The 17,788-nt window shown below is 50.8% G+C and overlaps 2 pseudogenes; one reads left to right on the top strand and one right to left on the bottom strand.

Annotated features, from left to right (window-relative positions):
* Positions 1-1,499: 1,499 nt before the first annotated feature.
* Positions 1,500-15,074, bottom strand: LOC103085640 (myeloid-associated differentiation marker-like; annotated as a pseudogene).
* A 1,500-nt stretch (positions 15,075-16,574) lies between these two features.
* LOC103085362 (myeloid-associated differentiation marker pseudogene) lies at positions 16,575-17,449 on the top strand (annotated as a pseudogene).
* The last annotated feature ends 339 nt before the right edge of the window (positions 17,450-17,788 follow it).

Below are 17,788 nucleotides of genomic sequence, written 5' to 3'. Positions count from 1 at the left end.
CTTCCTTCTCTCTGAGCCGGGTGTTGGTGGACACCACCTAGCACTGATAAGACAACGAACACTTGAGCCAGGATAGGGACAAGTGTCAATTTCCTTAACGTCTTGAATCCTATGGGTCCAGGAAGAAGTTCCTGTGACTTAATTAATACCTCTGCCTCAGGGCTTCCTTGGTGGCGTGGTGGTTGAGCATCCGCCTGCTGATGCAGGGGATGCGGGTTCGAGCCCTGGTATGGGAAAATCCCACATGCCACGGACCCATGCATTACAACTACTGAGCCTGCGCTCTAGAGCCCACGAGCCACAACTACTGAGCCCACGTGCCACAACTACTGAAGTCCCCGCGCCTAGAGCCCATGCTTCGTAACAAGAGGAGCCACTGCAATGAGAAGCCCGTGCACCTCAATAAAGAGAAGCCCCCCTCACCGCAAATAGAGAAAGCCTGTGCACAGCAACAAAGACCCAATGCAGCAAAATAAATAAATAAAACTTAAAACAAAAAACCCAAAATACCCTGCTTCCTCCTCCCTTTTCCAGTTGCATTTATTCCTGGGAGCGTGGCATTATTTCCTGGGGGTGACACCCACTCAGAGGTCCATTCATCCCATCTTGAAATTGGTTCCAGGGCACTGGTGAGCTTCCAGGCAAAGGTACAGGAGGAGTGATGGGTGCCACCCCTGGTGACCTTCAGCAAGTCATCCCTCCTCTCATTTGTAAAATAAGGAAGCAAAGGTGGTGGACTCTGGAGTCTGAGGGAACTAGGTTGAAATTTGGGTTCTGCCATTTAGTAGCTGTGTGACCTAGGGCCAATTACTTAACCTCTCTGTGCCTCAGTTTCTCCATCTGTAAAGCAGGAACTTCTAACAATTCATAGGGTTCTTGTGAGATGCTGTAACAAAGTGTCCAGGACCATGCCTGTCACAGCTCAAGCAGCCTCCAAATTCGGTAACGTGATTATCCTGCACACAACCCGGCATTCTACGACAACTGCTGCCCTCTGCTGCAGGGCCTGGCCCTCTAAAGGAAGAGCATGAGTAGGGTATGGAGAGAAGGATCCAAACCAGAGCAGAGACTGTGCAGTAGAATCAGCTGCGGAGTTGTTATTTTAATCCCTGACTGGGTCCTGCTTCGGCTCCACTGAACCAGACTCCCTAGGGGTGGAAGTTAGGGTGCGGGAGAGGGGGTGAGGCAGGCACCTGTTAGTATTTTGACCTTCACAGGTGATTTTGAATCCTAAGACATCTGAATCACATGAGGAGCTTTCTCAGCACCCCCCAGTAGCTAAGCACTGTGTTCTCACACTGGACCAAGCACCAGCAACACCTGGAGGCTGCTGAGCCCCATCCCAGAGTTTCTGATTCAGAAGGTCGGTGGAACCCAGGAATCTGCATTCCCAACAAGTACCCTGTTGATGTTCTGCTGCTGGTCCGGGGACCATGCTTTGAGAAGCACTGCCCAAGCGGCAGGTGATTGTGATGTGCAGCCATGGATGAGCCACTGGCCTAAGGGCTGAGCACCACCAAGTGGACACCTGTCATGGATCCAGCCTTGACCCTGCCATCTCCCTTGGCTGCCTGCTCATGCAGAGAGAGGGCCACAGTCCTGCAGGTTGTGCCCTAAATAGCCCACTGCATGGGTGAGCGACTCAAGGTGAGGTTAAGAACCCCAGGGATTAAAGTCCAGGCCCATCTGACCCCAAACTCCAGTGCTTTACACTCAGACAGATTTACAATGGCAGTACCTTCCATTTGCACCACTGACTCTGAAAGCCTGGTCTGGGAAGGGCAGGGGAGGTGCACCTTGATCTCTCTGGGTTTTCTCCTGCCCTGTCTCCCATGTTTTAGGGTCATGACCTCTGCTCTTAAGATTAATTAATGAACACCGGAAGCGGCTGGGTGTGCCTGCATGTTTGGCTGTGCGTGGCCACCAGGTGGAGCCCTTGGGCCGTCTCGCCCCCCAGGCGGCCTTGCAGTCAAAACCTGCGGGAGGGACACTGGCAGGTGGTGTGAGGGGCTGGGTCTTTAACATGGTTAGGCGGCTGCTCCAGGGACCCTCTAGATGCCCTTGCTCAGCCACTGAGCTGAGGCTCAGAGAGGGATAGTACAGTGGTACAGCCTGGCCTGAAAGGTGAGCCCAGGCTTCCTGACTCCCAGCCCAAAGTTCCTTCCAGTGCTTCAGGCTTCCTTGAAAGGAGAGGAACAAGGATTCCCAGAGGAAAAGCTTTCCCAAAGGAAATCTCTAACCAGACCTCCTGCTTCTGGCTCTGGGGTTTGGATGCCCCTAGGGGAGAGAAAAGCTGGGGAGGCCCCCCTACCTCCCAGGTGGGCCCCGAGCTGAGGGTCAGTCCCCAGAGGGCAGCATGTGCTGTGGCCCCGGCCCCTCTCCCGGGCTGCCTGCCTCCTGCCCAGCCAGCTTCTCAGCTGAGGGAAGCACAGTCACGTGGGAAGCACATGGGTTGATGCTCTAGAGAGACTCCAGTTTCAGTCAGCAGACCTGGCTTGAGTGTCTCCCTCTGTGAGCTCAGGGTCCCCAGCCATCAAAGGGGCTGAGAAGGGGACTGAGATCCCATAGGCAGGGTGTCCAGCCCCGGGCTGGGGGTGGTGGGGACCCATAAACAGCAGCATCACCACTGATCCTAATAAAAGGAAGAGCTGCTACTGCTGCCCCTCTAGACTCCTGACCTCCCTGGGTCCCCACACACCTGGGGTTGATGCCTGCAAATGCTGGGTTTATTCACTGAGGTTGTGAAGGAGGGAAGCAGGGAAGGTGAAGTTTGTGACTAGTTCTGTGATAGGTGCTTCAAACACATCACCTTGCACTGTCCTCCAGTGACCCTGCCTGGGGCTGGTTTATTTCCCATATTACCTTTAGGAAACCAAGCCTGGCTCCTGAGCCCAAGCTCTGTCCTCCCCAGCAGATCTGCTCCTGGTGGCCCAGAGCAGTTTCTCAGAGAGCAGACCTGGGACACACCCAGGAGCCCTGCTGTTACCTAGTGGCTCTACTCATCCCTGGGCAAGTCTCACCTCAGTCTCCTCCTCTGTAAAATGGGGATATTAGTCCCACCTCCTGTAGCCGTCATGGAAACAAATGGGGCCACAGTGAAATCTGCCCCAGTCTGGTCAGGCATCAGCTGGAATCTCCTCTCCATGAAGACCACTCCCTCCTGGTCTTCTGCCCTCAGATCTGAAAAGTGTAGGTTAGGGTGCATCCCAGATAAGAGGGAGAAGGGAGAGCTGGGCTTCTCAGCACCACCTTGCCTTCTGGTCTCTTCTTCCCAATCCCTTTAGCTGCCCCACTGTGCTTCCCCAGGTTAGTGTCCAGTCCCCTTTGCCACCCAGTCCACCGGTCACCTTCCATCTCCCCCACTGCTGCCGGCATCCTGCCCTGGGCCGTCCTCCTGGGCCAGGGGGAGGACACATGTCCTTATGTTGTCCCTCAGCTCACAGAGCACCTGCCCTGGGGACTGTCTCTGCTCCAGGACAGGAGGCCCCATGTGTGACTCTGCTGCCCTGGGTGGAAACAACCCATCCCTGAGACCATGATAGACCCTGGCAGCGTGGCAGTGTGTGGACGGGGAGGAGGGGTGGGCAGTGGGGGTCTCGAGCCGGGTGGGGTCCATCTGGCATCACAGTCATGGCCGGGCACTCGTGCCATGTGCTCCCACCTGAACCCGTGGGAAGGTCCTGCCGCCTCCCCTCCTGCCCCAGGTGGGCCTGCGGGTGAACCTAGAGAGGCAGAGGGTGATGAATGTGGTCAGGGCTCACAACCCAAATGCTTAAGGGGCCCATCCGGGAGCAAGTGAGTGAGAAGGGCTGATGAAGCCTTGCCGACTCTCCTCTGACCACCTGCATCTCTACAGGCACTTTCGGACAGAAGCCAGCCGCACAGACAGGGCGACATGCATTGGCAGCCAGCAGCTGGTCCTGAGGAGGGCAGCCAGGAGCCCAAGGCCACAGGACAGAACAGACCCTCTTCTCTCCGCTCAGAGGTGGATTGAGGAAAGCCACCTCCGTGATTTTTCCAAGAAGCTGTTCCAGAGCCAGAGAATAGGAACCTCTCCACCGCGGTTCTGTTCAGCACCTCAGGCCACAGTCTGGGGCTGGTGTCAGCTGGAGTCATCCCAGCATAGAGGAGGTTATGGCTGGCCAGCTGATGAGGGCTGCCTCTGGCCACTGCCCCAGGAGACAGCAAGCCCAGGCCAGGCAGGGTGCAAGGAAAGGGCTTGAGGCTTGGGCACAGGGGGGCTTCTCCAACAACTGTGTATGCTAAAAGGCAGCGGGAGGCCCTGGCCACTCAGCATATGAGCTTGGTGGCCACAGAACACCCTCCCCAGACCCCTGGGCCCAAGTCACCTCCCATTCCCCTGCCTTTGGAGATAGGCATGTGTGGGCATCTCTTAGCTCCTCCCCCAGCCTATCCATCAAGGTTGAAGGGAATGTGGAGACCAACTGGCCAACTTTCCTTCCCCTGACCCTTCTTCTCCTAGTGGTATATTTTTCAAACTTAAATTTAATTTTCTTATAATGGTAATATATTTACATAGCTCAGAATTAAAATGTCCTAAAAAACCACACATTGAGAAACCTGGCCTCTGCCTGGGGCTCCATCCACTCTCCCCTCAGCTTCCCTCCCCACCCAGGACCAGGTAACTCCTCCACTGCACTCATGGGAGTCCTTCCCATGCTTCCTGATGCAAATCAAGCATATACAGGTATATTTATTTTTATTTCTCCCCCTTTTATTACATAAAAATAGCATACTAGACATCGTTTTATATCTTACTGTTTTGAGTAAATATATCCTGGAGATATTTCCTTATCAATATTTGGAGAGCATCCTCTTTTTTCCAGCTGTCTGCACCTTGGTTTATGGACCAGCATCATAAAGATGAGCAATGGTTGTGTCCAATCTTATTTTGAAATGAGATCTTGGGCGGGGCTTGATTCACGCCAGGCTGCTCGGGGTAGAGAAGGTGCTGGGTGAGGCCAACACCCTACTTGCTACCCCACTGCCTCACCAGAACCCTAGCGCTCCAGACTACAATTTTAGCCCAATCTGCTCACCTTATGAGTAGGAAACTGAGGCTCAGAGCAGGGACTAGACTCATCTGTGGTCATGAGTTACCCTGGGGCAGAATTGAACTAGAAACCAGATCTCTTGGGCTCTGCTCTCCAGAATACTCACGGTTCATTCCCAGGGGGACCATACCAGGGCAGTGGCCCCACCTGACTGGAGTCAGAGCAGATGTGACTGTGGACCCAGCTGTGAACCCCAGATCTGACTTTCTCTCGCTCTGGCCTTCCAATTCCTCTTTCATTATTTGGAATCAGCCCCTTTGTACTCCCAGAAGGAAAGAGCTCAGGGAAGAGGCAGGGTTGGGAGGGGACCAGGGGTCTCTGGCACCCCCTCCCCCTTCTTGTAGATGAGGAAACTGACTCACCCAGCAGTGGGTGACCTCCTCAGGGTGACGTGGCAGGTTTGTGGCAGAACTAGGGTAGATGGGGCATAAGCCCAGCCTGGAGGATGCTGCTGCCATACTTGTAAGAAGCAGCGTGGGGCAGTGGAAAAGCAGCCGGCCTGGGAACCAGGAAACCTGTGTCCTGTCTTTGATTCTGCCAGACACAGGGTAACTCTGGACAAGTCCTGCCCTCTCCCTGGGGTCCAGCCGCACCTCCTCTATGGCAAGAGGGTTGGACTAAGCAGAGGGCCTTTAAGCTTTCTTTTGAACACCAAAGTGAGTGGACTAGACCTTTCCTTGGAACTGTGACAAATGACCCTTAACCTCCACCAAAAGGGAAGGATGGAGTAGCCACCCTCATGAACCATGAGGCTTGAGTAATGGGCACCTCAAGTGAGCCCTTTTCTTGGCAATTCTTTTCCTAAACCACAGAGGCATTGCTAACCTCCTGGGAACTGAGCTCCCAGGGTTGAGTTCAATTTCATTCAGGAAAATATAAGGATATGAGATTCTTGCACCCAGACTTGGTGAAGTCAATGCATACTTGCTTTTGTGGATTAAAAATTAGTCAATAGTCAACCTAAGAAAGAAATGGAAAATTTTATTCTAGCTAACCTGAGGATTGTAAATGGGGAGACAGTCTCTCAGGAAGCTCTGAGAACTGTTCTGAAGAGGTAAGGGGGGAGACCAGTATGTATGTGACTTGGGGGAAGGGTTACATGCAACCAAGCACACAGCTTGGTAGAAGGTTACTGTTGTTTGCAAGGAGCAGATATCTTAGTTAACGGTTTTAGTGTTTTTCTAAGTATGGGAAGATGCAAGAAACTAGGTTCATAAAAATTTCTGCTGAAAATGTCTAACTATCTGAGGGCCAGTTCTGGCAGTTTTCCCAGATCAAAAAGTGTCTGAATCTGATCTTCGTCCTGAATTCATTTCAGGGTGGTTTGTAGGTCAGTGACTGCAGTGGCTAATGACTTGATTCTTCTAGAGCTGGGTGGTGGGCCACATTCCTTTTTTTAAAAAATTAATTAATTTATTTTTTATACAGCAGGTTCTTATTAATTATCTATTTTATACATATTAGTGTGTATATGTCAATCCCAACCTCTCAATTCATTCCACCACCACCACCCCTCCACTGCTTTCTCCCCTTAGTGTCCATACATTTGTTCTCTACATCTGTGTCTCTATTTCTGCCTTGCAAACCAGTTCATCTGTACCATTTTTCTAGATTCCACATATATTTGGTAATATATGATATTTGTTTTTCTCTTTCTGACTTACTTCACTCTGTATGACAGTCTCTAGGTCCATCCAGGTCACTACAAATGACCCAATTTCGTTCCTTTTTATGGCTGAATAATATTCCATTGTATATATGTACCACATCTTCTTTATCCATTCGTCTGTCGGTGGGCATTTAGGTTGTTTCCATGACCTGGCTATTGTAAATAGTGCTGCAATGAACATTGGGGTGCATGTGTCTTTTTGAATTATGGTTTTCTCTGGGTATATGTCCAGTAGTGGGATTGCTGGGTCATATGGTAATTCTATTTTTAGTTTTTTAAGGGACCTCCATAGTGTTCTCCATAGTGGCTGTATCAATTTACATTTGGTGGGCAACATTCTTTATTACACAATCCCCTCCATTTTGGTCTTAATTTTGACCAAGGTTTGCGAAGCATTTCCTGACCATTTTGTCCCAGGAATGTTGATTCCCAGGTCAGCTGAGGATTTCATTGATAGACCAGTCAATGTGCTATTACTCATATAGTCCTGGTAACAGTAGCCAAGTGCCTCTGGACCACGTGTCCTACTAGTCTGTCAGCTCCAGGAAATGGTTCCCTCCTGTTGCTTCTTCCCATACCTAGAGTCACACTATTACAGTCATGGCTCTTATAGACTATACATCAGGTCAATCGTTTCAACTCACCTGGTCATCATTATTTTTATCGGAGACTCAGTCACACATTTGTTAATGCGAGAAAAAATAATCTTGTAAAAAAGGCAGAGTGCAAATAATATAGCCTGTGACATTAATCAGGTCATAAGTAAGTAGTATTATCTTCTAAGGAGTTACATGGCTGGGGCCAGAAAAAGAAAAATTCATCTTTATGGTGGAGCAGGTATTTCTGCCCTTGGGGAGGTCTGGTTAAGGCACAATGCAGATGCACAATGCACACCAGAAGGGAGGGAGGAGGCCCAAATGGGCAGAAAAAATTTTTATGTTGAAATTTTTCTTGTCTTGCCTTAAAATATGAATTTTATTTCATTGCTTCTTAAGATTTTTCTGCCACAGGTATCCCCTCCTGGCAGCACTCCCCCTCCACCTAACCTGCCACTGGGTGAAGATCACATGCTTCACCCCAGGACTGGAGTGAGTGGCAGCAGTGAGGGTCCTTCCCCTGTCTCTCCCCCAGGCCCCTCTGGCCCTGGTGACACAAGGATGCTGGGCTCTGAGCCTTTGTGGATGAGCTTAATCGAGGAAGAAGTCTTGGTGTGACTTCCAGGTCACCAGTTACTGCAAAGGGCTGCTGGTCTCAATGCATGCATGCACACAGACACACGCACGGGTGCCCACACACACACAGCATGCACACAGACACACACCTTTAAACAGAGGCATCCAGGAGCTGGCAGGGCCCCTTTAAGAGCTAGGGGACAGGATATTGGACATTCGGGTGGGGCCCAACCTCTCCTTTTCTAAGGCTGGGACACTCCATAGGCTCTGGCTGAGGTGAGGGCAGGAGATGGTAGAATGGTGGCACAGAAAGGGCAGTTTGGGTGAGGAGGGAAATCAGGTGGGCTGCCTCTGAGCTCTAGGCAAATTTGAGGCAATTAGGATTTGGTGATTTTGTGGAGTTTGTGTTTTTTCTTTCTTTTTCTTTAAACAGTAAAAAAAAAAAGAACATTATGGATTTGGGATAAGGGACAAGCTGTTTTTCTATTACTGGAAGAAGGAGCTGATGGGAAACAGAAGTTCTGGGGAATTTTTTTAAAATTATATACATTTTATAGGTCACATTATTCATGAGTCCTAGAGAAGCAGGAAGCAGCAGCAGAAAGCAAGAGGCACAGAGAAACACATTTAAGCAGTGCAGTTTGACTGTGGCCTCAGCAAGGCCCACCCCCCAGGCCACCTGCCCAAGAAAATTTGAAAAGAAGCTTCCCCATTACAAAAAGGATCACCCAGTAATTTTTGCCCTCCTGACCATCATTTGCCCTCCTGGTCATCATTACTTTTATCCGAGGCTCAGTCACACATTTGTTAATGCAAGAAACAATAATCTTGTAAAAAAGACCGAGTACAAATAATAGAGCCTGTGACATTAATCAGGTCATAAGTAAATAGTGTATCTTCACCATTTTTCGGAAAAAAGAAAAGAAAAATAAAACACCCAGGCTAATATCACCGTTAAGGCTGGCAGTGGCCGTTTATTTCTCCCCGCAGAGGCAGGACATGCTGTTTTGAACACCGAGGCAGGAGGGCCACATCGCTGGCCCTCACAAACACTGCAGACGGTTGTCTCCAAGACCCTGTGATTTTTTGCGACGTCCTTTTTTTTGATTCCCCAGAGAGTAGTTGGGTTGGAAGGCATACCAACTACCTTTAAGGTGGCCTCTAGGCAGTGGTTTTTTGTAAGCCTGGAAAAATTCTAGAGCCAATCTCAGGTGTGGCTGAGCACCAGGTGGGGCCTTAGAATCTAGAGGCTTTAATCCCGCCCACCGGAAATTACTGACATCCAGAGTTGTTTTTTTTAACTTAAAGGGGAGGTGCACTGTACACCCTCCTCCACTGGAAGAAAGGAGGCCCAGTGCCTAGCTACCCACCCCACACCCCAAACCCGCACACACACACCCCAACGAAGGCACCGCCAGGGGCACAGGCCTGCTTTGGCTGTGAGGCCCCACCGGAGGCCCAGGGTGTGAACAGCTGCACAGAGGGCTGTGTGATGTGGAGTCAGCACCTTAGGAGGTGGGAGGGGGGCGGTGGGCAGAGGAGGAAGAAGCTCAGGGTCCCGGTGGATCAGAAGAAGGAAAAGGGGAAGAGGCGGTCAGGACACAGGAGACGAGAAAACAAAGATGACCAGAAAAGGGCCGAAAAGCAGAAAATGTAGAAAATAAGAGAGTGAAAAGAGAAAGGGCCCCAAAGTAGAAAATGTAGAAAAGATGAGAGCAGCAAGAGAAAGAGGCAAAACAGGATCTGGGCAACCACACAAAACAGGAAGGAGACAGAGCAGAAGGAGGGAAGGGAACAGAAAAGAGAGCGAGATGGCTGGGGAAGGATGTGAGCAGGGAGAGAGGGGAGCCAGGAAGAGCACATCAGAACTCCGTGTAGAAACTTCCAGTTAGAAGAGGAATCTGGAGCCCCTGGGTTGATCCTTAGTCCCTACAAAAGCCTCTTGGGCCAAGTATGCCATGTCGGCTGCATAAATCAGCAGGTTGATGGCTGTCATTACGGTCACAGCCAGTCGTTGGTCCCAGATGCACACCAAGGAGGTGAGTCTGTCTCTGCAGCTCCCATTGCTGGACCGCTGGGGCTGGACACCAAACTTCTCACTGAACTTGTAGAGAGGCCAGAGGACCAGGCAGTGGTGTAGAAGAAGATGGAGAGCACAGTCTGCTCCGACAGGAAACAGGGAAAGCGGACAGGCAGCTTTTTATCTTCGTCACCCCCTTCACCATGAAGTTCATGGCCCCCGGGATGAAGCAGATGGAGTACACGGCCACATACCACACCAGTGCCAACTGGTGCTGGTACAGGTAGGGGCTGCTGATAAAGATGAAAATGACACAGGACACATAGTTCTCCAGCCTCCCGAGCATGCCTGGCAATGTGGGCACACAGATATATCGCCAGGCCAGACACAGACCCAGGCCAATTCAGTGGTGTAAAGCACAGCAGCCATGCAGGCGAATGTAGTGGCGATGATGGTGTGGTTCTTGGTGGGGCCTGGAGACAAGAACTGGATGTAGGTGATGCGGAAGATGATGGAGGCTGAGAGGCAGATGACGGCGAAGTAAACAGCGTGGGAATAGAGAAGCCGTCCCAGGAGCAAGGGAGGCAGGACTGGAGCCCACAAAACCCCACCATGAAGATGATGTGGTACACAGTGAAGCAGAAGCACCGATGAACATGCACCAGTTAATTACGTCACCCTTCAGAGTGTCCTCACTGGCCACCAGCAAGAAGGGTGCGCAAGTGGAGAGCAGCTGCAGCAGGTGGAGGAAGATGCCCACGATGGGCACAGAGCCCAGGTCTGAGGATGAGCACGCGGTAATGGTGATGATCAGGCAGGTCACCACCACTGGTGTTGTAACCTTGCTTGTTTTACAACCAAAGCCTTGTGAATAGTTAAACACAGCTCTGTGGTTTGACGGACTTGCTCCTGTTTTGCTTTGACTGCTTTGCTCTGTCTTTGTTCTTCTTTCTCCAGAAATATATGACCACTGACCCCTAGAACACTGACCCTCTGATCTGGACAATGTAAGGACCAGACTCAAGTTTAAAAGCCAGCAGGGCATCTCGTGGTTAATGTAAAGGTCTCCAAAAGAGAAGAGCAGGGCACCCCCAGTGCGCAGCCTGCAGCCATTTCCTGCTTCCCTTCTTGTATAAATCTGGCTACAACTTGCATGTAAGGAGTTGGTTCTTTTGCTCAGTAAATAAACCCCCTTCTCCCCTGGCTGCTGGCCTCCTTAAGATAAAGCTACTTTTCTTCTACCCAACACTTATCTCTCAGTGTTGGCTTCTTCAGCGACAGCCGAGCCTGAGCTGGGTGACAATGTCTTGCAGCCGGGCAGGCGTCAGGTCCCCGAGGCTCCGGCCCCTCCACCTCTTCCTGGGGGTGAGGAGGGGAGTGCGGCTGGGAAGGCTGGGGCGCCAGCTGCAGACAGACTGCTTTCTCTGTCTTTCCCCACTCCTTGCCAACAGCCTGCTTCTGCTTTCTGTTGAGAGAAGGAAACTGGCCTCTGAAGGCGCAGCCGCTCTTGAGTGAGTGCAGGGGTGTGCACCCCGGAGCCCCCTTCCCACCCGTTTGGGCATATTCTTTGCCCTTTGGGACTTTGGGATCAGTTTGGACACCGCGGGAGTGGGTAATGGCTTGTTTATGACTCTGCACCAGTATCTCCCTGAGGGAGAATTTGTTTGTTTTGAAATCTGTTCTGGGGAGCCAGTGAAGTGGGGTCTACATCCGTCCCTTCTAGAAGTCCACTAGGACGTATCTTGGCAGCCTGGCAAAACTGTAGCTATGACCTTATAACCAAGAAAAATAAAATGTTTTTTTAAATTTTTTTAATTTTAATGCAGACGGGTCCATGTATGTTTTCGATTCTGAAGAACGGTGGCCCCTGAATGGGTCTCTAAATTACTCCACTATTTTGCAGTTAGAACTGTTTTGTCAGAGATCTGGTAAGTGGGAGGGAATTCCATGTGCAGGCCTTCCTGTTACTCCATAATAAGGGTTCTTCCAACAAGGGCACTAAATTAATGCCCTTAAAAAAAAGGGGAAACTGCTCTTAAAAAGGGAAACTACACTGTGAAAAGCCCACCCCCTTTACAGGTGGGTCTTTGCAGGCAAGGGAAAAAGAAGAGGGGGTCAGTTTCTTAGGGAATTGAATCCACCCCAGCTGCTGTGGTTCCTCTCCTGATGCCTGAAGCAGGGGCTGCCCGGGGTCCCTCCCCCGAGTCTCTAGAAGGAAGAAGAGTTCTAGTGCACCGGGCAGAGCCTCAGTGCCCTCACAGCATGAGGAGGAAACGAGGTCTGAAGTAGTCTGTCCCTTTAAGACCCCACAGGGAGCTCAGTTTGGCCACAGTGTGTCCCCTACAGGGGGAGGCGGAGGGGTAGGGGGCTGGATTTCCACTAAGACAGTTCCTTGCAGGAGGTCTGAATGCACAAGGACAGCCAGTTGGCTGTTATTGGTCTTATACTCCGTTTTCCACCTCAGACCTACTAAACTGTAAAAACGCCAATCCTCCATACTGAGATGATCCACAAAAAATGGTGGAGACATTCATTAGTATTTTTTTTCAACTCACTGCCCAACGTGGGCTGTTGCACAGGCGTTGGTGACGATTATGTTGACAGCGATGAACGGCACCTTGTTCTAGACAAAGCCCAACACTTGTCTCTCAGTATTTGACTTCTTGATTGATGAGCGGCTCAGCCTGAGTTCAGTAACAGTGCCACAAGCTAAGGGGCCTCCAGAAGCTAAAAGAGGAAAGGAAGGACCTTCCCCTGGGGCATCAGAGACAGCAAAGCCCTGCTGACAACTTGATTTCAAAAGTCTGGCCTCCAAAGCTGTGAGAGAATAAATTTCTGTTGTTTTAAGCCACCAGGCTTGTGATAATTTGTTGCAGTAGCCCTAGGAGAACAAGATTAATTTCCAGAAATGAAAAATATAATCTTTGTCATATTTTTTAAAAGTTTCCATAAAAGCTTGCCGACCTCCTGCTCTAGAGCATATGGGCACATTGATCCAAGGGACCCCTTGTCATAATCCTGTGGTCCCCCAGTGTCTGAGACTCACAGAGTATGATTCGCTGATTAGAGAAGGGTGGTCAGTCCACAGGAGCTGGGAGGGAAGGAGATAAGTAAAGGAGATGGAGAGGACCAAGGCCCAGTGGAGAGGACCAGCTGCATCTGTTGGGGGATGGTAGAAAAGCACAATGCAGTGTGCATGACATGGTCTCATGATTATAATTGGGGGGAAAAAAATCTACAGATACGCCCTACAAACGTATGCATATATGTACACACATGTCTAAATATGGTTTCAGAGCACGTTGAAATGTGTTGAAGGTTGCATCTGAGGTTGAGGACATGGATGCTCCCTGGATGGGGGTGTGGACACGCCTGTGAGCAGGCAGGAAGCCTGGCCACGCTGAAGAGGGGAAACCAGGCACATGAGATATGATCAGAGTCCTGCTCTATGTCACGTATACATGAGAATAAGAAAATACAGAAAATACTAAACAGAGATGGAGAATGAAAAACATTATAATGTAAAGGGCATAGAAGCTGCTCAGCTCTAGCCACGCCCCCCTTCTAAGGAGTGCAGCGCAGTGACACCAGATCTCCTGACGCTTCAAAAGGAGCTGAAAATCTGGATTTTCATGTGAAATTAAAACCTGCAGCTACCAAACACTTAGAGAAGAAATAATACGGATTTTACACCATCTCTTCCTGAAAACACTGTGAAGGAAAACCAAACACATCCCCGGGCCACCTCTAGTACAAACTGGCTTGCAACCCTGATCTGAAGCAAATCAAGCTTGCATGTGCTAATGTCCAGAGTGGGGTCAGGGCCTTCTGGGCCCTGTTTGAGGGGAACAGGCAGCTGGCATGAACTGAGTGGGCCATGTGCCAGGCCCTCTGATAAGCCCTTCACATTCTTTCAGACACTTAATTGATACAAAGTAGATATTAAGCCAACTGCACAGATAGGGAAACTGAGACTTTGTTAAGCAACTTGCCCAGGATCACCCAGCTATGAAGTGTCTCCTCCATGCCCCACAGCCTCCCTGTAACTCTGAGTGTCCATCTCCCCTCCTCCTTCCTTCCTTTCTCCCAGCCATGACTTTTCCGGCTCACTGTCTTTTGAGTCCAGCATGCCTGGCTGTTGGGCAGGCAGGGCTCAGCCACATCTTGGATGTGCTCTGACTGGGGCACCATTTCCACGCTCACAGATTAGAATGGAGGAGGGGCTTTGGGGGAAACTCAGGCAAACCTGTTGCTTCACCCGTGGGGGAACTGAGGCCCAGAGAGGGCACATGCCTTACCCAGGGCCACACAGCTGGAACCCCCATGCCTCTCCTTCTACAAGCCCTCCCTCTGTGGTATTAAATGCATCCAAAGCTGTCATTTAGCCTTAGGTGTAAATCGTAGGGTCAGTTTGGGAAGTAAGTTGGGAACAAACTCGGGGACAGTCAGAGAGACACCCCCAGGCTCCCTTAAATCCAGTGCCTCTTGCCCACACCCCACCCCTGGCAGTGTCCACTGGAAGGCCAGCAGGCTCCAGGGCTCCACTGGCAACTGGGGCTGAAGGAGTCTTGTGAGTCCAAGTAGGTTCTCGGGGTTTGCTCTGTGTTTATCTTTCCAGCCTCAGCTTTTCCCAGGGTTTATTATCAGCAAAGGTGACAAGGCCCCTGATGGCAGGAAGCTGGCTGCAGGCTCAGGCTGCTGACCCTTAAGCCCTGGGGGCCCCTCTAGGCCAATAGTCCCTTTGAAACAGGGCAGCTGTCCCTGAGGAGGGAGAGGGCCGGGGAGGAGCTCTCAGTCCCCCACACCCTGGGACCCTTGCAGGAGGCCCTGTGTGAGGCAGGACTGCAGCCCTGCTGGCGGGACCGTATTGGGCAGGTGACCTGGCCGATTCCCTGGTCTCCATGGTCCCTGCCATGCTCGCCACGTGTCCCCTGTCCCAACCGTGAAACCCCTTTAGGCCCCCGTCCTCCCTCTCTCAGTTCCATTCCAGGCCCCTCCTCCATGGGGAAGGTTGGCTCCATGCCTGCATCCCTTCTGTGTCAGAACACACCTACTGGGCTGCCTCGGGGCCACTCGGACCCCGGAATCCTCCCCAGCTCATCTCCACTCTGCCGCCCCCGCCCCAGTCCCAAGTGCATCCTCAGGGCTGTCACCTGCCAGAGGGCCAGCAGGTGCCTCCTCTTTCAGCTCCTGCCCTTAAAAGGGGGCCTATCATCCGTCCATGCTCCATCCCCTCCCTAGGATGCCCTGAAAGGCTCCACATCAGCATCCAGACACAACATCCTCGTTCATTTCCAATCCCTCATTCCCGCCTTGGAAGCTGCTAACCAGTCTCCCAGGCCAGAAAAATCCTCGCTCAGGCAGTACTACTCCTAGATCTTTCCAGACTCACACCTGGATGGCAGCTTTGGTACTTAACAGCCAAACATATTATTTTGTTGTTTGGTTCCCCCGTGATACTCCTTCTTGGAGTAATGCTGGGTTGGTGTCTTCTTTCCAAAATAGGGAAGAGTTACATGTTAAGGCAAAATTTGGGGGGCAGGGGATTCAAAACAGTTCCTACTTCACATATCTTGTCCCCACTGCCTTGCTTTCACCCCATGGCTTATCCCTGTTCACCTCTGAAGCTGCCCTCCTCTGGGTGGGGCTGGGTCACCTCAGATGGCAGCTCCTTCTAGTGATGGCTGCAGGGAGGAAAGGCCAGGACATGTGTCTCTTCAGGTTGCTGTGGAAGGAACCCATGGCTCTGAAGGTGTGTCCTGGGTCCCAGAGCCCCAAGCTTTGGTGCTGGGCTACCACCCATGTGCGCTGCTTAAATGCTGGGCTTAGAGAAAACATTCAAACCCACAGCTTTGGCATTTTTATCTGGAGTTCCCACTTTCTAGCCATGAAACCTTAGGGAAGGCACTTGATTCCCCAAGAGTCAGTTTTCTTACCTGTAAAATGAGGTCAGCAGTACAATCCACAATCCGTTTTCTGAAACATTTCAGGTCAGATATGATCCAGAATTCAGAATTTTCCAGCTTCAATCATGTAACATGGTGCAACTACTCTGTAGGACATAACACCCCACTGGGGCCTGAAAGCTCCTTTTAATCAAACACATTAGTATTTCTGCAACTGAACTTTTGAACATTCACACTAAGTGAAATAAGTACAGACCATAAATTGTCTCATGTCTGTTCAGGTCAAATTTTCTTACCAAATGAATTTTTTAAAAGTTCTTTTTCCATTTCAGAGCCTTGAAGCTTTGGGGTTATAGATAAGGACCATCCTACCCTGTGTCTCTGTAGATAATGGCACACAGCACAGAGAACCTAAAATGTTCATGGTTTGAGGCCAGACCCAACCAAGCTATGAGGTTTGGGATAAGACAAGTCTCCTGACAAGGCCAAGGGTGATAGGTGGGGCGAACCATTCTGGAGCGGCTGTGCTGTTACCCAAGTGTCTGAGTCAGTGGTTCAAACCCCACACATCCTGAGCCTCAGCCACCACAGACTCCTGAGCCGTTTCCAGGTGTCTGACTTAATCAGCTTCTGGAGCCGGATCTTTCTCTGGTGGGTTCTCAGTGAAGACCCCTGCTGTATTGGTGACGGTGACCTGAATGACCAAGTGCTTGTCCTCAGGCTTGGGCTCCAATGACCATCATGGGCTTCTTCCTCTGCCTGGGGCAGCTGCTTTCCACCTGTGTGCCCTTCTTGCTGGTGGCCAGTGAAGACACTCTGAAGGGGGACATAGGTAACTGGTCCATGTTTGTCTGATGCTTCTGCTTCACCGTGACCCTCATCATCCTTATAATTAATTATGTGTATTCCAGTCCCGCTTTCCCCGGTCGTTGGGATGTTTTTCTCTATTCCTTTGCCTATTACTTTCCCTTCGTCTGCCTCTCAGCCTCCATCATTTTCGGCCTCACCTAAATCCAGTACTTGCCTCAGGGCCCTGCCCAAAATCATGCCATCACCGCCACTGCATTCTCAGGCATGGCTTCTATGCTTCATGCCACCGAAGTGGCCTGGGTCTGTGTCCGGCCTGGCGATATGTACTGATTTATGCCCACTTTGGGAGGTGTGATCAGGAGGCTGGAGAACTATGTGGCCTTTGTCATCTTTGGCTTCATCAGTAACACTGACTTGTACCTGCACCAGCCAGCCCTGATATGGTGTGTGGCCGTGTACTCTATCTGCTTCATCCTGGGGGCCGTGAACTTCATTGTGAACGAGTGTGACTGTGACAATGAAAAAATGCTGCCCATCCCCTACCCCAGTATCCTGGTGGAGCAGACTGTGCTCTCCGTCCTCCTTTACAGTACTGCCTGGTCCTCTGGCCGCTCTACCAGTTTGATGAGAATTTTGGTGGGCAGTCCCAGTGGTCCAGGAATGTGAGCTGCAGTGATGAGCTCTGCCCAACACTGTGCATCTGGGACCAACGACTGGCTGTGGCCATCTTGACCACCTTGAACCTGCTAGCTTAGGTGGCTGACAGCATATACATGACCTTGTATTTTGTAGGGTGAAGCTCTGCCCATGAGTGCCCATTCCTCTTCTTAACAGAAGTTTCATTACCATCAGAAGTTTCATGACATCCTCAGATGTCCTCGTCCTGTCCCCTCTCTCCCTGCTCACATCCTTCCCCAATCATCTCACTCTCTTTTCTGTTTCCTTCCCTCCTTTTCCTCTGTCTTCTTCCTGATTTATGTGGTTGCCCACATTCTGTTTTGCCTCTTTCGCTTTCCATTCTCTTCTTTTTTACATTTTCTGTTCTCTGTTTCTTTCTGGTTGTGCTTTGTTTTCTTTTCTACCTGTTTCCCTACTACCTTTTCCCCTTCCTTCCACCGGGACCCTGAGCTTCTGCC

Source organism: Lipotes vexillifer, unplaced genomic scaffold (assembly GCF_000442215.2).
Source record: "Lipotes vexillifer unplaced genomic scaffold, Lipotes_vexillifer_v1.1 scaffold2079, whole genome shotgun sequence".
NCBI lineage: Eukaryota > Metazoa > Chordata > Mammalia > Artiodactyla > Lipotidae > Lipotes > Lipotes vexillifer.
Note: the sequence above shows the minus strand (reverse complement) of the source record. Positions and strands in the feature narration are given on the sequence as shown.